Raw genomic sequence first — 23,693 nt, forward strand, 5'->3', positions numbered from 1 at the left:
TCTCCAGTTTGTGGGTTCGAGCCCCAAGTCGGGCTCTGTGCTGACAGCTCAGAGCCTGGAGCCTGTTTCCGGTTCTGTGTCTCCCTCTCTCTCTGCTCCTCCCCTGCTCATGCTCTGTCTCTCTCTCTCCTTCAAAAATAAATAAAAACATTAAAAAAAATTTTTTTAAAGATTTATAAAAAAAAAACAGCATCAAACACTGAGTGTGAATGAGGTTACAGTATCCTGATTGGGGACTCTCTTACTCTTTCTAGCCATGTGAGCAGAGATCAATAAACTGATGCCACCATAGCGTCATCTGGACAGTCCAGGAGGGGCCTGGATGTTTAAATCCTTCTTGCGCTCTGGGGGATCTGCAGAGAGACTCTCATCTCTGATCTCCTATGCAGCTTGCAGGAAGGTAGTGACGTTTAGGTTTCAATTTCAGGTGATGAAGAGGCTTAGAAATTAAACCACATACCCTGCTCAGTACCCCAGAGAGCACTGCTGTGATGTTTCAAGCTAAAGCCCGACTAATTCCATCAAGATACTAGGATTAAGGACAGGAAGCACTTAGTCCCAGCGTTACAAGGGCACATTTCTCCATCAGAAGTACAGATCCAGGAGAGTTTGGGATCATGCTGAAGAGCCTCTGTTGACCTAAAAATTATTTTTGTCTACAAGAAGCTATGTTACCAAAATGCCAGAACATCAGGAACTCCTCTAGGTACAAAGATAGAGCAACAAATGTGACTAGACACCTCTCCAAAGGAATTGTCTTCCCCAGACCGAGGAAGCTAAAGGAAAACAGAGGTCACCACCATGGTACTCGCTCCTGTGCCAGGTGTCAGGGGCCTTGCCAAGCTTCCTAGTTAGTAAGACCAATGTCACTTTCCCTCTTCTACGTAGAAGCATGGAACAGTAACTCTTCAAGGAACCTCATCAGCTCGAATTCTTCATCTTACTGACGAGAAAACACAAGACCAGTGAAATTCAGCAACTTGCCCAAGGTCACTCAGTCAGAGTAGAGTTTCCTGAGATGCAGGCAGGGGCCCTCCCATGGCAGAGAACAGTGTTCCTGTGTCTGCTTCCCTTCCTACGTGACCTGCATGCACTTTGTGTTTGATCCCTGGACAAAGCCAGTACAGTTCTTCTCTTGATCCCTGCCTTATCTCCTTTTCCTGTGACACTTAAAACCTGAGAAAGAAAACCTACTAAAAGGAGGAAGGCAGGAAGGCAGGAAGGCAGGAAGGCAGGAAGGCAGGAAGGCAGGCAGGCAGGCAGGCAGGCAGGAAGGAAGGAAGGAAGGAAGGAAGGAAGGAAAAAGGGGAGGGGAGAGGAGAAGAAAGGAGAGGGAAGGGAAGGGAAGGGGAGGGAAGGAGAGGGGAGGGAATGAGAGGGGAGGGGAGGGAGGGGGAGGGGGAGTGGGTTCTTGAAGGGACGTTCCTTCCGTGCATGTCCGGGGGGGGAGGGTAGGGAGTTCTTGAATGACGAGGGCGGGGGGGGGTCGGTTCGTGGGAGGGGAGGAGTCTCAGGAGGCAGAGGCGGAGGCAGGAAGGCTCCTTCAGGAGGAAGGAAGGAAGGAGGGAAAAAGGGGAGTCTCTCGCCTCCTTTTTTTCTTTCTCTCCTTCAGGTGGGAATTGTGTCCTTGATTTCTGTTGGTCTCCATACCTTTCCGTTCACCTCATCCTGCCTTCCCTAGCCGTTCGCACTTACCTTCCTACTGACTAAGGAAAGTAATCCCTGCACGTCCAGTCACTTAATGAAAAAAAAGAGCGAGCCAAGACTGGAATGATGATTCCATCTAGATTGATTACATTTCATCAGCCAGCGAGCCAGTCAGAAAGAATCACCAGGAGCAGATGCTGCTTCCAAAATTAATCTTCAAAGAGATTAAAAAGGCATGTTCATACTGTAAACTCAACCTGTTTGCCATATAGACAAAGAAAACACGAAAACATGCTTGCCATCAAACTGCATCAAATTAGTTCCATTCTCTTATGAAGAAATTGAGTAGAAATAAATTATGAATCATCTAAGCACATCAAAACCAGAGACAAGGTCAGCCTCAGACTGAAATTAAACATTTTAGCTACTCTGACCTATGTTCAGGTCATAGAACATGCTTGGGCTACGTAAACAATTCTCGTGAGTTTTCCACTGGATCCTCCATTTTTATGCCTATATAACTTTCCTCTTTTGCCCAACATACTAACAGTGAAAAATATAGTTATTATTCCATCTTTGAAAAAGCTATTCCTCTGTCTCTTTAGATTTGCAGTCCCTCTAGCAAAAGTCTGTATTCCTAAAAATGGTGTCACTATTTTTAATACAATAAGATGAATAAGTTGTGGCATATTCAAGTGTGTGGTGAAGAAAACCTACCCAGCTTCATTCCGGATGACAAGTCTTGTTTTATTTATTAGTGAGCAAAACTTGCATGGGACTCTTTACCTACTGACAAGGATTTTTGGATTGTTTGCCTCATCTATGTCCTCATTTTTGTGCCAGGTCAGCAGCATTTTTGTATAAAACCTAATAAAATTATGGGGAAATGACAACAAAAAGAAAATTATTGTGTTTAACATTGTCATCTACTCCCCAAAAGCAAAAGAAGCAAAATGGAAAAATATAAGAATGAACGTTGAACATGAGGAATAAGGTTACAGCTTAAAATATAATAAGTGGCCCAGACATCGAGACCAGCTAATGCCTCCCTGCATTTGATCAGGTACTGAACTGCTTCTAACCTATTGGAAATTAAGTGCAACATGAATTTTCCAGTAAGAAGTCTCTGGTGCTCTCACCTATATCCACGGATGACAGTAGTCCTCATCACTAAAAACACACAGAAATCAGCAAGTTGGCAGTGCTCACTGTGGAGGGTCCAAAGCTTAATCTGTTTGGAGACTGAGCTTTCTCTTACCCTAAAAAGGGTGGATCCTTCCCAATCAGGATGAAGCAATAAGAGAGGACTTCCTAAAAGTTGAGAGACTGAGACAGAGATTTTATTCCAAAACCATTTAATGTGGCTCTTAATAAACTACAAATATGAACTCCCATCCTAACACATTTGGGCCAAGAATAGAAAAGTTAGATACATGTTCAAAAGTGGATTTACAGGAAATAACAGAAAGAAGATACATGGAAATAAACGATACCTGCAGAACAAAGAGAAATCGCACTGTCTGCATGAGTACAGTGTTACTGGGCTTTATTTTTGTTTTATCGTTAGTGTTTCTCCACGGGAGTTTATAAAAAGAATGTTGCCCTTCTTAATTAAGACAGCTAATTTCCAAGCCATACAATGTCAGAAAGCACAAGAGCAGACAGCTTGATTTTCTACATCAGCCGTAAACTGCACTCCCATAACCCTCTCTATTCACTCATCTTAAAAATGAACATAGGGGGCACCTGAGTGGCTCAGTCAGTTGAGCGCCCGACGCGATTTCTGCTCAGAGCATGATCCCAGGGGCATGGGTTCGAGCCCCACATCGTGCTCCACACTGAGCATGGATAATATTCTCTGTCTCTCTCTCTCTCTCTCTCTCTCTCTCTCTCTCTCTCTGCCCCTCTACTCCACTTGTACTCTGTCTCTAACATAATTTGTTTTAATTTTAAAGATAAATGAACACAGATTACAACAACTCATCTTGAATGTCTCAACCACCTCAAATGAAAGGCTGAGAGGATCACAGATGCTTTAGCAGCACAGGATCTGGGACCACCCTCCCGACCACCGTTAGCTTCTTCATTTGAGAAAAAAAGGGGGGGCAGGGTGATAATAGCACTTATTTCATAGATTGGGCATAAGAGATAAAGAATATAATCCATATGAAACATTTAGAACAGTACAAAGACACAGTAAATGCTCAATACATATTAGCTATTATTATTATTATGTGTGTTCACTGAATGTGCTTTTCATGAAGCAATTTGGAATGTTTGGTTAAAAAAAAAAAACGGTAGTTGTTGTAACCAAAAATATTACAGGGAGCAACCTGGAGCATTTTTGAAAGATTACCAGAAAGAAATGGGATCCTGGTTAAGGACGAAGGAACCCTAAGTAGACTAGAGTAGTCTAATAGTTGGGATAGGCTTTTCCTTAGGGACCCTTCTTTATTCAAATAGTATATATTCACCAAGTTGCTTTCTTGTCTTGATTTACAGCTCCTGTTATTTCTGGTCTTATGTAAACTTCCCTTCTAGGAAGAAGGATTTGCTATTTTAAGTTATTAAACTAGTTTTGAGCTAAAATCAGAATTTGGTCATTGTGAGTACATTTTCCCCCGGGCTTAATCACTCCTTAGATGAACTGAATGGCCAACTCCCAGACTGCAAAATTGAAGTACAAACCCCAAAGAGTGGAGAGGAGAGGAATGAAGTGTTCCTTAACCTATCTTTCCAGAACTCTCACAAGTTTGGCTGAATCTTCTCTGCTTGGATCCTAACAGTGTGCTGCATAAATTAACAAATTAGCAGCCTCTCACATGCTGTTCCACTTCCGTTTTCTTATCCAGTCTTCAGTGTCCACCACTTCTACTCTACAGGGTTGTGGAGCACCCAGAGGGCAGAGGCTTTGTCTAATCATCCCAAGGTGTAGCCCTGTTGCTTACCTGGTATATAATAGACCCCTTAGGAAGACGAAGTGAAATGAGCATCCTGTCACTGCATCTTTTACTGTCATACAACGATCTCTCAGGTTTAGTGTAATAAAATCCCAAGAAGATTTTTAAACCAGCTGGTAATGAGGGGAAACTCTCCTTTTGAAGACAGAGACTGCAATTTTTAAAAAGCATGGCTTTGTGACATGCAGGCTCATCCAGAAGGAAAAAGCACCAGCTGGTTATCTTTCCTTAGTCTCCGAAGTTAAGAAGAATCAATTCAAGATTGACAAAAAAGGGGTCAATCACAGATAGATTAACATTAGGATGAAAAAAATGACGTAAAATAAGAGCATTTTAGCAACTTCAGACAGATCAGTTGGGCAGCTTTTTTTGACCATTACTTGTATCAGAGAGGTCCACCCAGTTCTGTTCAAACCCATCCAACTACAGGGGTGGGAAGATTTGCCCCCTCATACTCCACCACTTTTCTGGAGTGTGGGTTCATACTCTATATCTGTAGGAATTGAGTTGAAGGGGGTGTGAGTATCCAAGGACACTGAAAGGTGTCACTTAGGTAAACAGAGTAGAAAGTAAGCAAAATGTGGAGGCACAAAACTGTATCACATCAGTCGAAAGTCAATGAAAAACATGCTGACAGGGGGTTAGGTCCTCACCAAATGCCAATTAGAAGAACAGCTCCTCACATCCTTGCCACAGGTGAGGCATCAGTAAATTCTTCTCAGATGAAGACTCAAGTTAGCTCCCAAGAGTCTCCCATAACAGTGGGCGCTGCTCAACCTTTAGAAACTAACTCTGCTCCTACTTGTGAGCCCTATCTCCTCATTCGATTCCGCTCTTTCCTTCCTGCCCCACCAACCCAGGGAATCTTATCTAGTCTTGGTGATGAGAAGCCTTGTTCTGCCTCATTGGGTATAATAGTCATTTGTTGTACCTTCAATCTATCAAAGAGCTTCCGCTCTTCTTTCTTGCAGCCACAGGACCTCCATTTTTTTCAGAGGAACCATCCCTCTCCCATTGTCAATGAACACACTTGGGTAAAACTGACTCTCCTCCTTGAGAAGTAGGGTAAGATCATGAATTAAAATAAGTTAATCTTCTTACAAACTGTCAGTAAATAGAGGAAGAGGGAACACTTTCCAACTCATTTTATGAGGCCAGCATTACCCTGATATCAAAATCAGATAAACATATTACAAAAAACAATGCAACAAACCAGTATCACTCCAGAATGTAGACATAAACATTAAGTGCATGCACACACACACACACACACACACAACTGGAATTCAGCAACTTTTAAAACTTATCCAATACGTCATGACTTTGTAGCGTTTATGCCAGGAATCAAGGTGAGATCCATTGACATAATTCACCATACTAACGGGATAATGAAGAACATCCACATAATCATCTCTATTTACGCAGAAAAAGCACTTAATAAAATTGAACACCAATTCATGATTTTTTTTAAATCCTCTGTAAACTAGGAATGGAAGAGGGCTTCCTCACTCTGATAGATGAAGCCTTATAAAAAACCTACAACTATCATGAAGTTTGTGTAAAACACTAAACCATTTTTCTCTAATATCAGGAAAAAGCTGGGATCCCTGATTTCTATGCAACATTGTACTGGAGGAACTAGACAGAGCAGTAAATCAAGAAAAAGACATGAATGGCATACAGATTAGAAAGTGGAAAGTCAAATAAGCTAATGTGCTCATTTCATTGACATGAGCTCTGTTTGGAGATGGACACATGACCCAAGTCAGGCCAGTGAGGTCCAATTCCCAAATTTGAGTATGAACTCTCTTTTCCGCTGTATTATTTTTTCTTGTGGTGAAGAGACTCTCAAGTCTCTGGGGTCCGTCACACAGTCTGAGAATAGAACTACCCCATTAAGTGCAGGGCCTAAAAATGACCTAGGGACGTTGAACCATGAATCATGCTAGTTGCTAGTCTGAGAGTAGTTCTATCCCTGGAGGATTCCATTATATGAAATAATAAATTCCTTTTTTGGCTTAAGCCAATGTAGGTTGATCACCTAAGAGTCTAATTTTTTTTTTTTTTCTAGTATCTTCTTTCTTACCTTAAGTCCCCCTAGGGGTTAGACTTTTGAATTCTTTTCCTGCTATTTTTTCTACCTTGAAGGTTGACTCTAAATATATCTTGCGTGGGTAAAATAACATATAAATTATTATATAAAAATAAGAGCCTGTCATATGTGTGAGAAATAAATGTAATGTGGTAATTTTTTTTTAATCTCTAACTGGTGAATCAAAGTCAATCCTCTGTAAACCTCTTCCCAGTGTAAAAGGCTGACAATGTAGATTCATCCATTATACTTCTGGATTCACTCCCATCATTAAAATAGCAGTGGAATGCAATCAGACATGGCAGATTTGTTCAGCATAGATGTATAAAATGTATATTTTATTTATACTGATTATGGCAAAATGCAACAGGAGATATGAGAACTATATGGTACACATTTTGTTTTTGAGCATGAAGGCTCAATACAATCAACTGTTGTCTACAACGCCAGGCCATCCCTTTATGAGTCCATCCTTCGTTCATTGTACAAATTCTTCCTAGACTCCTACAAAAATCCTTTTCCAAAATGATGCAAACTAAGCCACATTTTTCCCACTCTGATTACCCTGTACATGTTTTATCTGTGGCTACTGTCACTGTAACATTATTAATATAAAGATTGGACCTCATCATGGAAGTAATTTACTCTTTTCTAAGACCTCAGTTCTACTTGGTCAGAATGTCTCAGGATAGGTTAACCCAAAGGAAGACCTCGTTTGTTGTGTGATCGCGGGAAGCACAAGTTAGGGAGAAATAAAAGTGAAATCAGGAAAGGAAGAAAAGCCAATAAAAAAAAATGAGATAATGATCAGATTATTGCTGTGGCAGGCTGAGACTCAATCCCACTGGGGCCCTTCTGGCAAACCACATACAATATACCTCAGAATTGTCACATCCAGGAAGAGACCAGATAGAATGTGAAAACACTGACAGTCATCCCTCACTGGTGGAGGGTTGCCCAGGGAGGCAGGAGTTCCCTGGCATTTCTGAGCTAGCCTATATGTGGGTGAAGCAGTCACCTATGACACAGAAGTAAACCTCTGGCAGAGACACAGAGAGACACAAATGCTTGAGGTGGGAAGCTGTCAGGGACCACACACTGCAGGAGAACTCAGAAGTAGATGCAAGCAGCATGGGGGCAGGAGGGTTGACGTCAACAGTCTCAGTTACACAGGCTGAGATTTCAAGGTATCTCACCTCTGCGATCACAAGAACCCCAACATTCTTCTGTCTCCCATTATCTCCTGGATTTCTCTACAGTCTCCACATGCCTCTTCATTCACCCACTTAAACTATTGTATTTCTACATCTAACAACAGATCCAATTCCTGTATTAAATATAATATTTTCCCTTTTGATCAACATCATCCAAAAGACAAAAGAAACTTCTGCTTGATATAATCTGTCCTTTTTCTGACCAGTCTCTGTCTTTAGACTCCTCAAGAATGATCTTCTTGTGGAAACAGGAGCATTAACTTTCAAGAGTTTCAGGAATAAAGAAGACATAGTCCCTGCTCTCCAGCTGCCTAGCAAAGGAAAGAAATCAAGGTCACAAATAACTAAAACATAAGGCAGAATGAGCTAAGTGCCATAAGAGAGGTACATACAAAGTGCTTTGAGGGCTCAACGGAGATAAATATCACATCCAGTTGGCAGGATCAGGAAGGATATGTGAAGGAGGGGGCTTGTGAGCAGAGTTTTGAAGGATGGATGGGATTTTGTCAGTAAAAGGTGGCTAGAGGTCTTTCTAAATATAGAGAATATTATAAGCAAAGCTCCAACCACAGAAAAATGCACGCTCCTCTGAGAAACAGTCTGATTTGGCTGAAGCATAATGTACACATCACAGAGCTATACGGGGGGATATGGCGGGAAAAGACCACTCTGCATGAACTTTTAACCATTTCAGTAATTTATTATCGGAGCTTTCAACTCCTAAAAGTGGCATGACATCAGTGCCTCTGGCGGGAAGGCCAATCAGCAGCATATCATTTTCTAATACCAGGTTAGTATTCATATTTTAAAATTTCCGCACTATCAAACTTGTTGAAAGGAAATGTAGGAAGTCAGAGGAGGTCATTCCCTTACGGTCATATAAAGATAGCATAAAAGTTTAAAAGTCTGTGATCTTTTTTATCTCTGTTTGTCCAAATGGTGTTTAAAGAAAGAAGTGTTGGTTACCGTTTTGCAAAAGAGTTGGATCAAGGTAATAAAAAAAAAAAAAAAAGATGAATGAACAAAATCAGTCAAGGCTTAATATTCTCTTCAACAGGTGTCCAAACCTACACATATATGTGAGTTTAAAAGGAAATTAGCCAAAGTAAATAACGTGGGAAATCAACGTTAAACACATTTGTATGCATGTGGTTTTTCTCCACATCCTGGGGGAATTAACATTTTAGTCTTGCTACAGTTCCCCTATTAATCTTTCTCTTACCAGAGTCAAATGGGAAGCAAATCTGCGAAAGTGTTATAACCGAAGCTAAAAGGAAATGATTTCTTTTCTTGCAGAACAAATACTTCAGTTCAGCCTGAAGACTGTTGTAGACAATCAAACTAACAATTGTTTTGTCAACCTGCAAATACACTCAGCCTTAGCCCAGCTCACAAAGGCATGAGTTCGTCTGCATCAGAAAAATCAGTTCATACTTTTCAGAGCCTCCCCACTTCAGAGTTGTGATGAGGTGTTTTGAGTCCCACTTTTCATGTCCTTCCCAATTTACTTGAAATGGGTCTTAGTAGGAAATATTATTTGCTAAGTAATTTGTTTTTGCCCTACGCAGGGCAAAACAGGTGGGGCTCACTTCTTTCAGTAATGGCCTCACTATGAGTGCATGAGCTAATCTTGAGACATTTAATATTCCCCCATGGGGCATCTGGGTGGCTCAGTATGTTAAGCATCAGACTCTAATTTTGGTTTAGGTCATGATCTCACGATTTGTGAGATCGAGCCCCATGTCAGGCTCCGTGCTGACAACACAGAGCCTGCTTGGGGTTCTCTCTCGCTCCCTCCCTGTCTCTCAAAATAAACTTAAAAAAAAAATTTGTCCATGATTTCCATGGTTTTCCTCCCATAAAACCTCTTTTACATGCTCTTGGATATAGTTTTCTGGAGTTTCAGAAAAGTTCTTGTTAGAGGCTACTAAATAAATCTAAGGTTTTTCTTAAGGAAAAATTTGGTTCTGCCTCCAAAACCCAAAGTGTGCTTGTTCTATATGAAGACAGATCCTCTATATGTGCTAGAATATAAATTAAAGCTCTGATTTTCATTACAGAATGTCAACTTTCCACTTATAAGTTCTAAGACCTAAAGCCAGACTATGTGAATTGTTAAGCAATTCAGAAACCTGGATGACAGCTTCTTGCCACAGGATTCTCCTTAAAAGCTCTCTAACTTCATTAAAAGATCACTGAGACAATGGGGCCAATGAAGGAGCTCCCCTACTTTCTGAACCGGGTAGAAATGGGAATAGAATGGCTTAGAGCAGATTAATGACTCTCAGACTTTAATCTGCATATAAACCACTTGAGAATCTTGTTAAAATCCCGATTACGATTCAGGAGAACTGGGTTGAGGCTCAAAATTCTGCACTTCTAACTACCTTCCAGGTGATGCCAATGTTCTTAGTTCAGGACCACACTTTGAGCAATGAGGGTGTAAAGCAGGAGTCTGCAAACTGCAGCCCATGCCAATACAGCTAATGAGATAATGGTTTTCACATTCTTTTTTAAAAAAAATTTTAATGTTTTTATTTATTTTTGAGACAGAGAGACAGAGCATGAGCAGGGGAAGGGCAAAGAGAGAGGGAGACACAGAATCCAAAGCAGGCTGTCAGCACAGAGACTGATGCGGGGCTTGAACTCACAGACTGTGAGATCATGACCTGAGCTGAAGTCGGACGCTCAACCAACTGAGCCACCCACATGCCCCGGTTTTCACATTCTTAAATGGCTGGTCAGGGGTGGGGTCGGTATCAAAAGAAGAGTAATATTTTGTGACATGTGAAAATTATATGAAATTCACATTTCAGTGTCCATAAGTAAAGTTTTACTGGGATACAGCCATGCTAACTTATTTACATATTATCTTTGGCTTCTTTTGAGCTAGGACAGAGTTGAATAGTTAAAACAGAGACTTTAGAGCCCACAAAGCCCAAACTATTTTCTGTGTGCCCCTTCACAGGAACCATTTGCTGACTACTGGTCTAAAGCAGTGGTTCTCAACCCTGGCTGCATCATCAAACCACCTGCTGAGCTCTAAAAAAGATTGATGACCATGGGAACACCTGGGTGGCTCAGTCAGTTAAGCCTCCAACTTTGGCTCAGGTCATAATGTCATGGTTCATGAGTTCAAGCCCTGCATCAGGCACTCTGCTGTTAGCAGGGAGTCTGCTTTGACTCATCTGTCTGCCTCTCTCTACCCCTCCCCTGCTCTCTCTCTTTCTCTCTCTCAAAAATAAACACTAAAAATATTAAAAAAAAAAAAAACACTGATGACCATGTACCATCCAAAATCAGTCAACTCAGAAACTAAGGGGGTAACACTGGCATCATTATTTCTTAAAAGCACTCCCAGGGACTCCTGCTAGCAATCACTTTTGGAAACCTCTGGTCTAAAGGAACTACCCCCTTCCTACGCAATGTCTCAGCACCTATAGACAAAGTCACCAAAGTCAAAACTTAAAGTCCAGGTCAACTACTCATAGCTTGTCTCTGGGTGACCATCTACATTGTGGTCACCAGGATCCAAGACACAATACTAGCACAATCCTTTGGGTTTGTTGTTGTTCTTCTTCTTCACTCCAGCACTGCAAAACAGGTGATAAAGCTTCACCCCTCTCTACGTCTCTCACCACATTTATTTTCAAGAATTGTCATTACTTCCTTCTTCCAGATGGCTGAAACAAGCAAGCTGTGTTATCACCGGACTAACATACAGGACCCGTAAGTGATCTGTAAGTACACCCATATTCATTCTTTTCCTTCCTTCCTTCAGGAAAGGAATGCCTCATAATCCCATGCCAGGTCTGTGTCTCTTTAATTCAGCCCCAGGGCCTCATCTGGGTCCTGCACATTGGTCATAACTTCTCCTGTATCTTTAACCCTTCCCTCTCAGTGGCCTCCTTCCCCACAACCTAGAAACCTGTTAAATCGACCAAAAAGAAAGAGAACTTTCTTGGCATCTTAATTCCCAGCCTAACATTTACGTCTAAACCCAATGTGTCATGATTTGTGTCAACCACTGTCACCATTGTACTAGATTTCTTCTTGCAAAAGTCACCTGTTACCTCCATTGCCTCATTCTGTAGACATTTTCCAACCCTTATAACACTGCTCTCCAGCACTCCACACCTGTTTATCGTTTTCCTGAAATTCTGTTTCTCTGATGCCACACACTGTTGGTTCATCATATCTCTGATTATTCTTGCTCTGTCTCCTTCTAAGTTCCCCTCTCTTCACCCAACCTAGGTACCCCAGTGGCCCATTGACAGCTCGCTATTCTCACTTGCACCATGATCTTAGTTACTATCATAGCTGCACCTATCATAGCTGCTTGTGATTCCTAAGCCTCTCCACCTCAAATTGCTGCCCACAATGTCAGACTGATATAGTCAATTTCTGTTGAAATTGAAAAATACGTTTGGCTGTATCAAACCCAACATGTCCCAAACTGAACTCATTTTATCTTCTGCCTAATCCTCTTCCTCTATTTTTCTCAGTCTTGACTAGTGACTCTACAAACCACCCAGTTATGCAGTATGGAAATCTGACACTTAGTATTTACCCCTTTATTTCTCTCATCACCCAGAGCTAAGCACCATTAAATACTGCAAGTATGTACCTTAATCACACCCTAAATGGATCCCCTAGCACCACTGACCTAATCCAAGTCTTCATCATCCTCAGAAGACTGAAACTGGACTCCCTCCCTCAGTTTTGTCTACTAAAACCATCTCCTCACCCATTCAAGAGCGATTTACCTAAAACACAATTATAACCATGCCAGTTATCTGCCTGAAAACTGTCAGGGTCTCTCTATCCTATCAGAACATGCTTAAGCTCTTCAACACAGATTCTCCAATATTTTGACCTTACGTCTCTGGCATCATCCCCTGTCTCATGTAATACTCCCAATACACTGCAAGTAACAGCAACAGTTCTTCGACTTACAGAATCCTCTACCTGGAATTCCTTCCTTCTCCCTCCCTACTCTCCCATGTCCCCTCCAGAAACACCCTTAGCTCATTCATATACTTTAGGACTCATGTCCCCCAGGCTTGGTGAAGTGTCTACCTCAATATGTCCATAATCGTCTGTGCACTTCTGTGTCACTCACATCATAATGCAGTAGTTGAGAAAACTGGCTAATCACAGAGATCTGGATTCCAACCACTGATGCACCATTTGTCAACATTCTTACCTGAGAAAATCATGTAACTTCTTTAATTTCTCGCCTCCTTCATGTGGACAGTGGGGATAATATTCACCTTATTGCTTTGTCATTAACAATTAATGAGATAGGGGCACCTGGGTGGCTCAGTCGGTTGGGTGTCCGACTCGATTTAGGGTTGGGTCATGATCTCACAGTTGTGGGATCGAGCCCCGCGTCAGGCTCTGCACTGAGAATGGAGCCTGCTTAAGATTCTCGGCCTCTCCCTCTGCCCCTCCCCCTCTCTTGAGCTTGTTCTCTATCAATAAATAAGTAAATAAATAAATAAATATTAATGATATAAGGTGCTTAGGATATAACCTGGCACAGAGTAAAACCCAATAAATTGGAATTTTAATATTATCAATATTTGTTTTTGATTTTAAAACCAGAACACAAACTTGATGAATGTGCTCCATAATTATTCAAATGACTTACTTTTGCAAAGGAATCTGAAAAATACTTTGATATTTTTATCTACTTAAGTTAGTCTTACTAGTGCTCACAAATATCTCTTCCTTACAAAAAGAAATTATCTTGACACATATTAAAACAATAACAAGAGGTGGGGCGCCTGGGTGGCTCAGTCGGTCGAGCGTCCGACTTCGGCTCAGGTCATGATCTCACGGTTCGTGAGTTTGAGCCCCGCGTCGGGCTCTGTGCTGACAACTCAGAGCCTGGAGCCTGCTTCAGCTTCTGTGCCTCCCTCTCTCTCTGCCCCTCCCCTGCTCATGCTCTGTCTCTCTCTGTCTCAAAAATAAATAAACATTTATAAAAAAACAATAACAAGAGGGAAAGTCTGACGATGACAGGGCAGCATAGTTTTTCTCTGGATAAAGGAACATCTCAAACATATTTCTTAAGTTCTTAATTGGTAAAAACATGAATACTAAGAACCATGGAGGACTTTTTCTAGAAGAAAAAAGATCCCTTATAACTAAATCATTATGAATTATCCACACTCAAAATAATAGGAGATCCTGCTTTTATTTTACTTCACAGCATAATGTGAAAATATAAAATGTGAAGTTCTACAAGAACATCTGCTAATTTTTAAAATGTTCACATGTTCTGACTTGTGCTTTTCCAGTGATTGGTATTTAAATTCATTTCAATTCCAAAACCAAAATTCTCTCATTATACGTTAAGCCTGTTATAATCACCCTAAGGAAAATAAAATGTAACCTATTACCAACATGCCCACTAGCCTGCTTCATTAAATGCCTATAATTACAGACTATTTGTCAGTAGTGCGTAAGGGGGATTCAAACAAATATATTCCAGGTGTAAACCCTCTTACTCAACAGACTTAACCGGATTCATTTTTTTCAGTCTGAACATCGGGATCATTCTGATTGGATTTCTGCTTCATTATTCTACTTTCAATCAAAGTGTGTACAAACAAAACTCAGCAATGCAATAACTCAGCAATACAATATGGTGAGCCCAAGCCCCTCTCCACCTCACAGTTGCAAAGAGGATGCTTCTCTCTGTGCTTGCAACCAATTCCAACTCATCCCCTCATAGGCTGTGTTTCTCTGGGCAAGTAAAAAACTCTTTAAGCCTCATATCATTATCTGTGAAATGGGGATAATAATATCTATCTTAGGAAGGTTTAGGGGAGCATAGATGAGAATGCACAAAGACGTAAAGTACTTAGCACAGCACCAGGACACATTAACATGATCTCCTTACACGGCACCTACTGAGTGCCAGGTTGTGTTCTGGGGACTTTCTGTGTATTAATTCCTTTAAATCTTTAATAGCCCCATGGGGTAGGTACTATTATCATCCTCCTTTAATAGATGAGAAGCCAAATGTAAACCACAGTTATGATTATTTCACAGGGCAACAGGACCAGATAAATGGTATTAATGCTCACCACTCCTAAAGGTTCAGCAAGAAAAGTAAATCTTAATGCCCCTAATGCCTAATCCTAAGGCATCCATTGCACGGAACAAATTAACTTCTCTCCTATCAAACTAGAAAGTACCATCCACAGGAGAGTTGTGAATAGCCGCTCAAATAGTTTTCTGCTTTCTGTTGTTCAGCTGAAGAACTCCAAAAAACAAAAACAAAAAACAAAAAAAAGTACATATGCTCTCAGTCCTATCCAATTATTCTCTGCCTTTGCCTCAGCATTACCAATAGCCATGGTCCTATTTGCCCAAGTTATGGAGCTCCGGTTTCTCTGGTAAAGAAATCAGACCAAGGGCACCCGGGTGGCTCAGTTGGTTAAGTATCTGACTTCGGCTCAGATTATGATCTCACAGTCATGGGTTCAAGCCCAACATCGGGCTCTGTGCTGACAGCTTAGAGCCTGAAGCCTGCTTCAGATTCTGTGTCTCCCTCTCTCTCTGTCCCTCCCCACACATGCTCTGTCTCCCTCTCTCTCAAAAATAAATAAATATTTGAAAAAATCAGACCACACAGGTAAGTCAGGACCATTCATTTTTTTGGGGGGGGGTGGTATAAAAATCTATGCTTGGATATGTGCTGGGATAATGCACTGAGATATTAACTAGCTTTTTGGTTTTAGTGCCGTTGAATGATGTCAAAGGGTGAAATGACACTGAGTAGTTTCTATTTTCTATTTTGCCTACTTATTCTCCACCCCTACTTTCTAAGAACAGATGGCCAGGCCTTCTGCCCTTCCTTGCTACAGTGTAGGCTTCAGGGATGAGGCTAGACTTAAGAGAACCTCTTTTCCTTGCTATAGTTTTCCAAAAGCTTTGTTCTAGGGAAACAAACAAACAAAAGCTAACGCATTCTGTGTGAGAGTGACAGATAAAGGTGGGGACAAGGGTGGCACAAGCAGCAAGACTGTCCCAGGCTTAATGAAGGGCTGGAAGTCTGTGGGACCTTCAGCAAAGGTATCTGCAGCTTCTCCCTTACAGAATTCCAGGAAAGAGGCTGGGTCTCCATAGGAAACAACAGCAAAGTGGCCACGCAAGACTCCATTCAGAGCACCTGAGCCCAGTGGGTCCCCACATGCTGGGTGAACAGTCGCCATAACACCATCTGACCCCAAAGGACTGGCTGGGGAAACAAAAGTAGGTACATTAGGGGGTCCAACTAAGGCACTTTAGAAAGGGAGGGAAGGCTTTTGTTCTTATAGTTGTTGTCAAAACAAGTGACAGTCACAGATGCCAAAAACATCCTATAGTGACCCGTTCTACACCACAAAACCTGTCCCACCCAAAATGCCAGGACACTCTGTTAAGAGACACTGGCAGGCCATGGGTATCAAAGTGGAAACTAATTGGGACGAAAAGACCAAGGATCACCCTTGAATGCTCTGTTCTGTGCAACACGCTCAGGAACTAGACCCCGTAATTTTGTGAGTGAGAGAGGGAGTGCCTTTATGACTGAGACTCGATTCAAGCTAGTGGGATGGGAGTTCAGAGCTGGATGTAGATTTATTTAAAAGAAAGAAAGAATGTAGCATTTCTTATTACTGGAGCTTACTGAAAAGACTGATATGCCCCATAGCTATTTCATTTTTAAGAGTACAGTGTTTAGGGCCTTTCTGAAAAGCATGAGCACCTCTTGAGCGCTCTTCTGAACACTCCTTTGTACCATCTTCTGTACTATTCTGAAAATGGCCTTCCACACTGCATCTATGTCTTAGAACGATGAAGAAAGAACCAATTCAGGTTCCTGTCCCAAAGAGAACACCCCATATTTCTTTACTCTGAATTTCTTATGAAAATGGCAGCAGTGATTGTATTTTTAAAGTTTTATTTTAAGCCATTTTATTTATAATCAATAAAATCTGGTTAAGCATCTGCATATGCATCCATCCCACCTAACAATTGTTCCATGTCACAAGAAGATTGGCAAGGAAGGACTCGGGCAGTGCTTTATAAAGTGACACAAATTATTAGTTTCGTGAGAAATGTCCACATGTCACCTTAAAAGCTGTAAACAGCCATGTGCGTTAAAAAAATAAGATTATAAAGAGACATGAGCGATTTTCGACTTTTGTAGAAAAATTAATTTGATCGAAGGAATAAAACACTAGATGTAGCATCTAAAAAGGTACCATAGGGTGGGGCACCTGGGTGGCTCAGTCGGTTAAGCGTCCGTCTTCAGCTCAGGTCATGATCTTGCGGTTAGTGAGTTCGAGCCCCTTGTTGGGCTCTGTGCTGACAGCTCAGAGCCTGGTGCCTGCTTCACATTCTGTGTCTGCCTCTCTCTTTGCCCCTCCCACCCCTAGCACTCTGTCTGTCTCTCTCTCTTTCTCTTGCTCTAAAACTAAATAAACATGAAAAAAATAATAAAATAAAATAAATAAAAAGTACTATATGGTGTAATTCTTCATACTTTTACTCAAAGGAAAGAGGGGGAAACATAGTCCCTTTTTTTATATGGGAGAAGATTGCACAAAGTCAGATTTCTTGCCCAAGGACAGTGATCAGTGGACATAGGATCCAAATACTGCACAGAGATTAAAACACTAGTTAGATCCCATTCTCTTACAAGCACTGTATCTTTTTTTTTTTTAACATTTATTCATTTTTGAGGGACAGACAGACACAGAACATGAGCAGGGGAAGGGCAGAGAGAGAGGGAGACACAGAATGCGAAGCAGGCTCCAGACTCCGAGCTGTCAGCACAGAGCCCACCGTGGGGCTCGAACTCATGAACTGCGAGATCATGACCTGAGCCAAAGTCAGACGCTCAACCGACTGAGCCACCCAGGTGCCCTGATGAGCACTGTATCTTTTTAAAAAGACATCACTCATTGAACACTTAGTACATACAAAGCAGTATGCTTCAAATATTCATCTCACTTAAGTTTTACTAAGAGGTAGATACAATTTTCCCCACTTTACAGCTGAAGAAACTGAGGGCAGTGGCATTAAGTAGCTTACACAAGGTCACCCAGCAAGTAAGTACTGACTGAAATCCAGCCAGGACTGTTGGACTCCAAGGCCATGCTCCCAGCTATGAGTCCTCCTTCTTTCTTTACCCCTCACACAGTGAAGAGATTTCATTCATTTCAGAATTAACATGGATTCTCCCTAGTGGCCATCAAGGACTCTGGCACTGACAACTAAAATATGAATTAATAGGACAATTTTCAATTTCCTTAATATGTTATGGGGGATCCTGGCTGGCTCAGTCGATTATGTGTCTGACTTCAGCTCAGGTCATGATCTCGAGGTTTGTGGGTTCAAGCACCATATCAGGTTCTGTGCTGACAGCTCAGAGCCTGGAGCCTGTTTCAGATTCTGTGTCTCCCTCTCTCTCTCTCTCCGTGCCCTGCTCACGCTCTGTCTCTCTCTGTCTCAAGAACAAATAAACAAAAAAAAATTTTTTTAATGTTATGATCATTGAAAACAGCCCTCCCTGGTTTTATCTTCCATAGTTCCCAATCCCTTCCTCTATCAGTAACACTAATCACACCACATTTTAATTACTTGTTTCATATGCCAGACACAAGACCCTTGAGGACAGGAAAGGTTTCTAGCATCATTTACCATACTCTCAACACCTAATCTCCACACCTGGCACATAGTAGGCTGTCACTAAACATTTGATGAATGAAAAATTGAAGAAGCCAGGGCAGTCTTATGAGCTAAAGGAAGCATGGCATAGTGGTAACACCAGGGTCAGTAAGCCTTCATTGTCCACTGCTGGATAATCATTGACTTACAGAGAACCAGTGGTCCAAGGAGACAAAACAAGAGCAGAGATGAACAACTGTAACTCCACCTACCTACAACGACTTTGAAAACTCTTCACAAGAGAACTAATGGCTAACCCCCAACATAGGCATGAAACTCTCATACCTGGTTTTCTCTGTGTTTCCTCCATCACACTTCCTTCTATCCTTAAATTGCATACATTCATCTTTGTATCCCCAGCATCCCATAAAGCACCTACACATTCAGTCTTTATCTTCTACCCAGTGCTCTTAGCATTGACCTACAGTTATGATTTCTTTATGCCTCTTTTCAATAATGACTGGCCCTTACCTGTTGTATTTCTCCACAATCAAGCCTCAACCCATATTCCAAATCTATTACTCACTGTCCATCCCTTGACCCATTTTAGTGTCATCTAAAGAGAACTACCTGCTGATGTTCTGACAATCTTCCTTTGATCATGCAGTTCATTTTGCACCAAACGCCCTTCATTTTCATGCTTGAGCCCAGCTCAATTATCATTCCCTCCAGGAAGCCTTCACAAACTTATTTCCAATGGACATTAATTCTTTCTTCATCTCAATTCCCATATTTTATCTAGATTTTTCTTTCAGCATATATAATTTTAGTCTATAAATTCATATATTGCTTTACATTACCTACTAGATGAAAAGTTCCCCGAAGGCAAATGCCACATATCAGTCACTTCTGTATCTTTTACATCAAGTAACACAGAGTCTTCCACACAGTGGTGCTTTATAAGTTGAGTAAATAAATGAACGAACAAGAAGTTAAGTGCATCTTTGTCCTGTTATTCTTATGTCTTGAACCTGGCTTAATAGAAGGGGCATTAAACATAAATCATAAGTCCTACTTCCATTTTTCTCAGAAGTAGCTATGAATCAGGCAAGTTACTTAACCTGCATGGATTCTAGTTTCCTTGTCTGACAAAGGAGTGAACAAGGGTTGATCTCTCAAGCCAATATTAATGTGTCAATATATTATATAGTATAAAATATGTGAAAAATTCCAACCAGAGGAAGTAGGATTCTCCTTACCCTGTGCCTAGTAACTCTCAGTGTTTCTTCAGAGCTCAACTCATCATCACTTCCAGAGAAATTTCCCTGATGACCATGATTACATCAAATCCCTCCACACAATGCTCTCACAGGACTATAAATCTCCACTTTGCATGACTTACAATACTTATGATTTTTATTCATTTCTGTATTACTTAATTAAAGTCTACCCCTATTTAGCTCCCCTACATTTAATAAAATGAATATGAAAAATGAAAATGAGTGTAATCTGTCTTAGAATATGAGATCTTACAAACAGAAATATATTTCTCAGTAGTTTTCTTTGTAATGTATATAATCACGTAGTTTCAGCATTTAAATGCTTTCCAAAGATGATGGAGAAAAGCTAGATGATCACAATTTCAAAGAGTTAACACAGTTTTCAAAACATCTAATTTGACATTTCATCAAAGACTATATATTCAAATAATATGGTCTCAGACATTTCTAAGCACGAAATCTAAATTAAATTCTCTTTTGTTTTATTTCAACTCTTTGCTATTTTATTTGTATTTTTTCTCTATTTAAAAGAAATTTGTTGAGGCACCTATGTGGCTCAGTCAGTTGAGTGTCTGACTCTTGATTTGGGCTCAGATCATGACCCCAGGGTCATGGGATTGACCCCTGCATCAGGCTCCACACTGAGCATGGAGCCTGCTTAGGATTCTCTTTCTTTCCTTCTGCCCCTGTCCCCTGTTCTCTCTCTCTCTAAAATAAAAATAATAATAATGATTTAGAAAAAGAAATTTATCTATAAAACAACTCATCACATGTGTTTTCTTGGATCATTAGTTAGGTAAAAATACCAATTTAGAGATTCTATTTATGATATAGAAAGTAAGCCCCCCCTATTATGAGCAAGGAAAAAAACAAAAATATTTCTTTCTATCCATAACTTAATATTTGATTTTTAAATCAACAAATAACAATCAAACAGATTTAATTAGTTAAATGAAATATCAATGAAATCTTTTATAAATGCAAATCTTTCATGTGAATACTAAGGAAAGACTATCATTTGTAGTCTAACCTAGCTGTAGTACAGCTAACCAAAGCAGTAGGAAATAAAATTTGAAATGCTTAACTTGATATAAACATTTGAAACATATTGGTTTCTTTATCTCATGAATATATCTAAATTAACACAAATATATTAGATTTAATAAGGTGTAACCCTTTGTTCCTTGCTAAGTCCATGTAAACCATTAGAGTTAGCACTGTAATTACGAGTTAAAGGTATGATCTTAGACACAAAGCCAAGGTTTTATATCGTCTTTCACATGCTCCTTTCTGTACATTTGAGGAGTATTCTTTACCATAAAAAGGAGAAATTGACTGAAACTAGTAACCCATGACCTCTTCCTATCCAGTAATGTGGAGTGGATGCTCCAAATCCTTGGGAGTGTTGTTCTCTCAAGGGACAACATGAGACGAGCTAAGCTCACTTCCTTCTACCTTAAAATAGCTCTTTACATTTTTAATCATAAATATATGAAGAGTATAAACGTGTGAAGAGTAAACCTACAAGCAATAAAATTCTATTCCTGATAACATAATTCTGAGAGCCACTAGATTATGCAAGATCCTGAAAAACTATCTCTAGAAAAGAAACATGCCCATAAGACTCTTAAAACAGGATACTCAGGGACACATGAAAATAAATATACTAAAAGAGCATTGCTTATATTTTCAAATATATTAGGCATTTTTTGAAAAATAATAACAGTGCTATTAATTCAGTATCCATGTCTTAATTACTAGGTCCAAGAAATGTCTAGGGTTTTACAGACAGATGCCCCTCCCTTGATGGTAGGAACTACATTACTCTGGTTCTGTGTAATCAGCAGAACTTGCATGATGTGTTGGATGAATAAGTTAAGTTCATCAACCTCTTCTAAAATAACTGTCCAAAGAAAGAAATATAAAATAAATATAAGCACAAATGACTGACATGAAAAAAAAAAGACCACTTATTGTCTTGTTCCTTAACCAAATTTTTCCAGATGTTACATAGTTATCTGTTCTGACAGAATTTTTGTGTGCCCATTTGTGATTTTTTTAATGATTAGGATATTTGGCACAGTGGGGGAGACAAGGGAGATAACATATTTTGGACTTTCCAATATAATCATTAATGTATCAGGTGTCATTACATCCACACTGGCACAACACCACTGGGTCTAGGGTGGCTCCTGTAAAATGGAAATAACCTCATCACACTGATTTAGAAATTACTGAATTTCATATTTTTTTTCTGAAAAAGCAATCAACAGATTTAGGAGTTTCTTGTGGGGATGGGGTTGTTTATTTTGTTTTTTTTTTTTAAGTTTATTTACTTTGAGAAAGAGAGAGAGAGAGCTGGGGAGGGTCACAGAGAGGGAGAGAGAGAATCCCAAGCAGGTTCCACACCACCAGTGCAGAGCCCGATGTGGGTCTTTGAACTCCCAAACTGTGAGATCAAAACCTGAGCCAAAATCTAGATAGAGTCAGATGCTTGACCGACTGAGCCACTCAGATGCCCTGTTTATTTTGTTTTGTACAAGAGCAAAACTGGTAATGCTTTGTGGACAGTTTTTTAAAGAATTAAAAGAATTTAAATTGTGAAGGTGACACATTCACATTTTAATATTTTATCCATGTGAACAAAAGAAACAGTACTATAAGACTGGGACAAACAAACCTAAATAATACAACTGCCTTATAATATTCCTGCACAAAGGGAACTAAAAACACAATTTACATATTATTAAAAGTTTCTCATTACTATTACTAGTACTAGTACTACTATTTCTATTATTTATATATTATATATCCAGCCACATTCAGGGTCATACAGACTTGCAGCATAATACTGTGATAAGAATCGAGCTGACTCTTAAAGAATCAAATAACTTGAATTTAAAAAGATAAAACAAAGTGAATTCTTTCATTTTTCTCAACACATTCCACCACACATTCTTTAAAACCAAAATTCCCATTTTATAGACATTTACTATTTATTTTAAAGTAAATAATTCTGCACCATTTCAGAAAGTCAGTACAAAGAAGACACTGAATCACAAAACCTCTATCCCAAAACCTAACAAAATAAATACAAAAAGGAAAAAAATCAAAATGTGCAAGCAGCAAGCAGAAGAAGACAGCAGTAACACCACAAATTTTGATAAGTGCCATCATAGACAACAGACTGAAGATTTATGATATCAACATTTAGCTCCTTTCATTATTGTCCAGAAGCATTATGGAGATGAGGGAAACTGAATCCAGAAAATTGTGAACATTCTTACTGATATTCCTCAATTAGGAATGAAGTAGAATCTAGAGGATGAAATGTGACTCAAAGAAAAGGCCAATAGGAATCGAGGGGAAAAAAAAACAAAAAAAGACCAGTAATGCCACTCCAAAGTACAGAATCTTGCCCTTTCAGAGGTAAACCATAAACACAGCAAGAAGTGTCTCAAAAGACTTGCCATTTGGCTATTCCCTGTTTAGGAGGCAGCCTGCACACTCATCATCACCTCAAAAAACAAACAAGGACTTACAAAAATGAAAGAAAAAGAAATTAATACTAAAACTATAGTAAAGTCATAAGGCAAAACTATTGTTAAGTCCTCTCCCCTCCATCCTGTAAAAACACTTCACCCAAAAGCCACATGTTGGAGTGACATCAGCAAATATGGAAGGCTAAAGACCCCCAAAATTCTCTCCTCCACATAACAATAATATCATTGGTGAAAATAGTCAATAAAACTTTTTCAGAACTTTGAAAATTAACGAAAGGTTTGTGGCAATCCAGAGAGCATTTATTTTGGAAAAACAGCTGAGTCACAGT

General features: G+C 40.0%; 1 protein-coding gene across 2 annotated transcripts in view; it reads right to left on the reverse strand.

Annotated features, from left to right (window-relative positions):
* SUGCT (succinyl-CoA:glutarate-CoA transferase) overlaps nt 1-23,693 on the reverse strand; it is a 765,867-nt gene that overhangs the window by 492,298 nt on the left and 249,876 nt on the right. The window lies entirely within an intron of this gene.

This window comes from Lynx canadensis, chromosome A2 (genome assembly GCF_007474595.2).
Source record: "Lynx canadensis isolate LIC74 chromosome A2, mLynCan4.pri.v2, whole genome shotgun sequence".
Lineage (NCBI taxonomy): Eukaryota > Metazoa > Chordata > Mammalia > Carnivora > Felidae > Lynx > Lynx canadensis.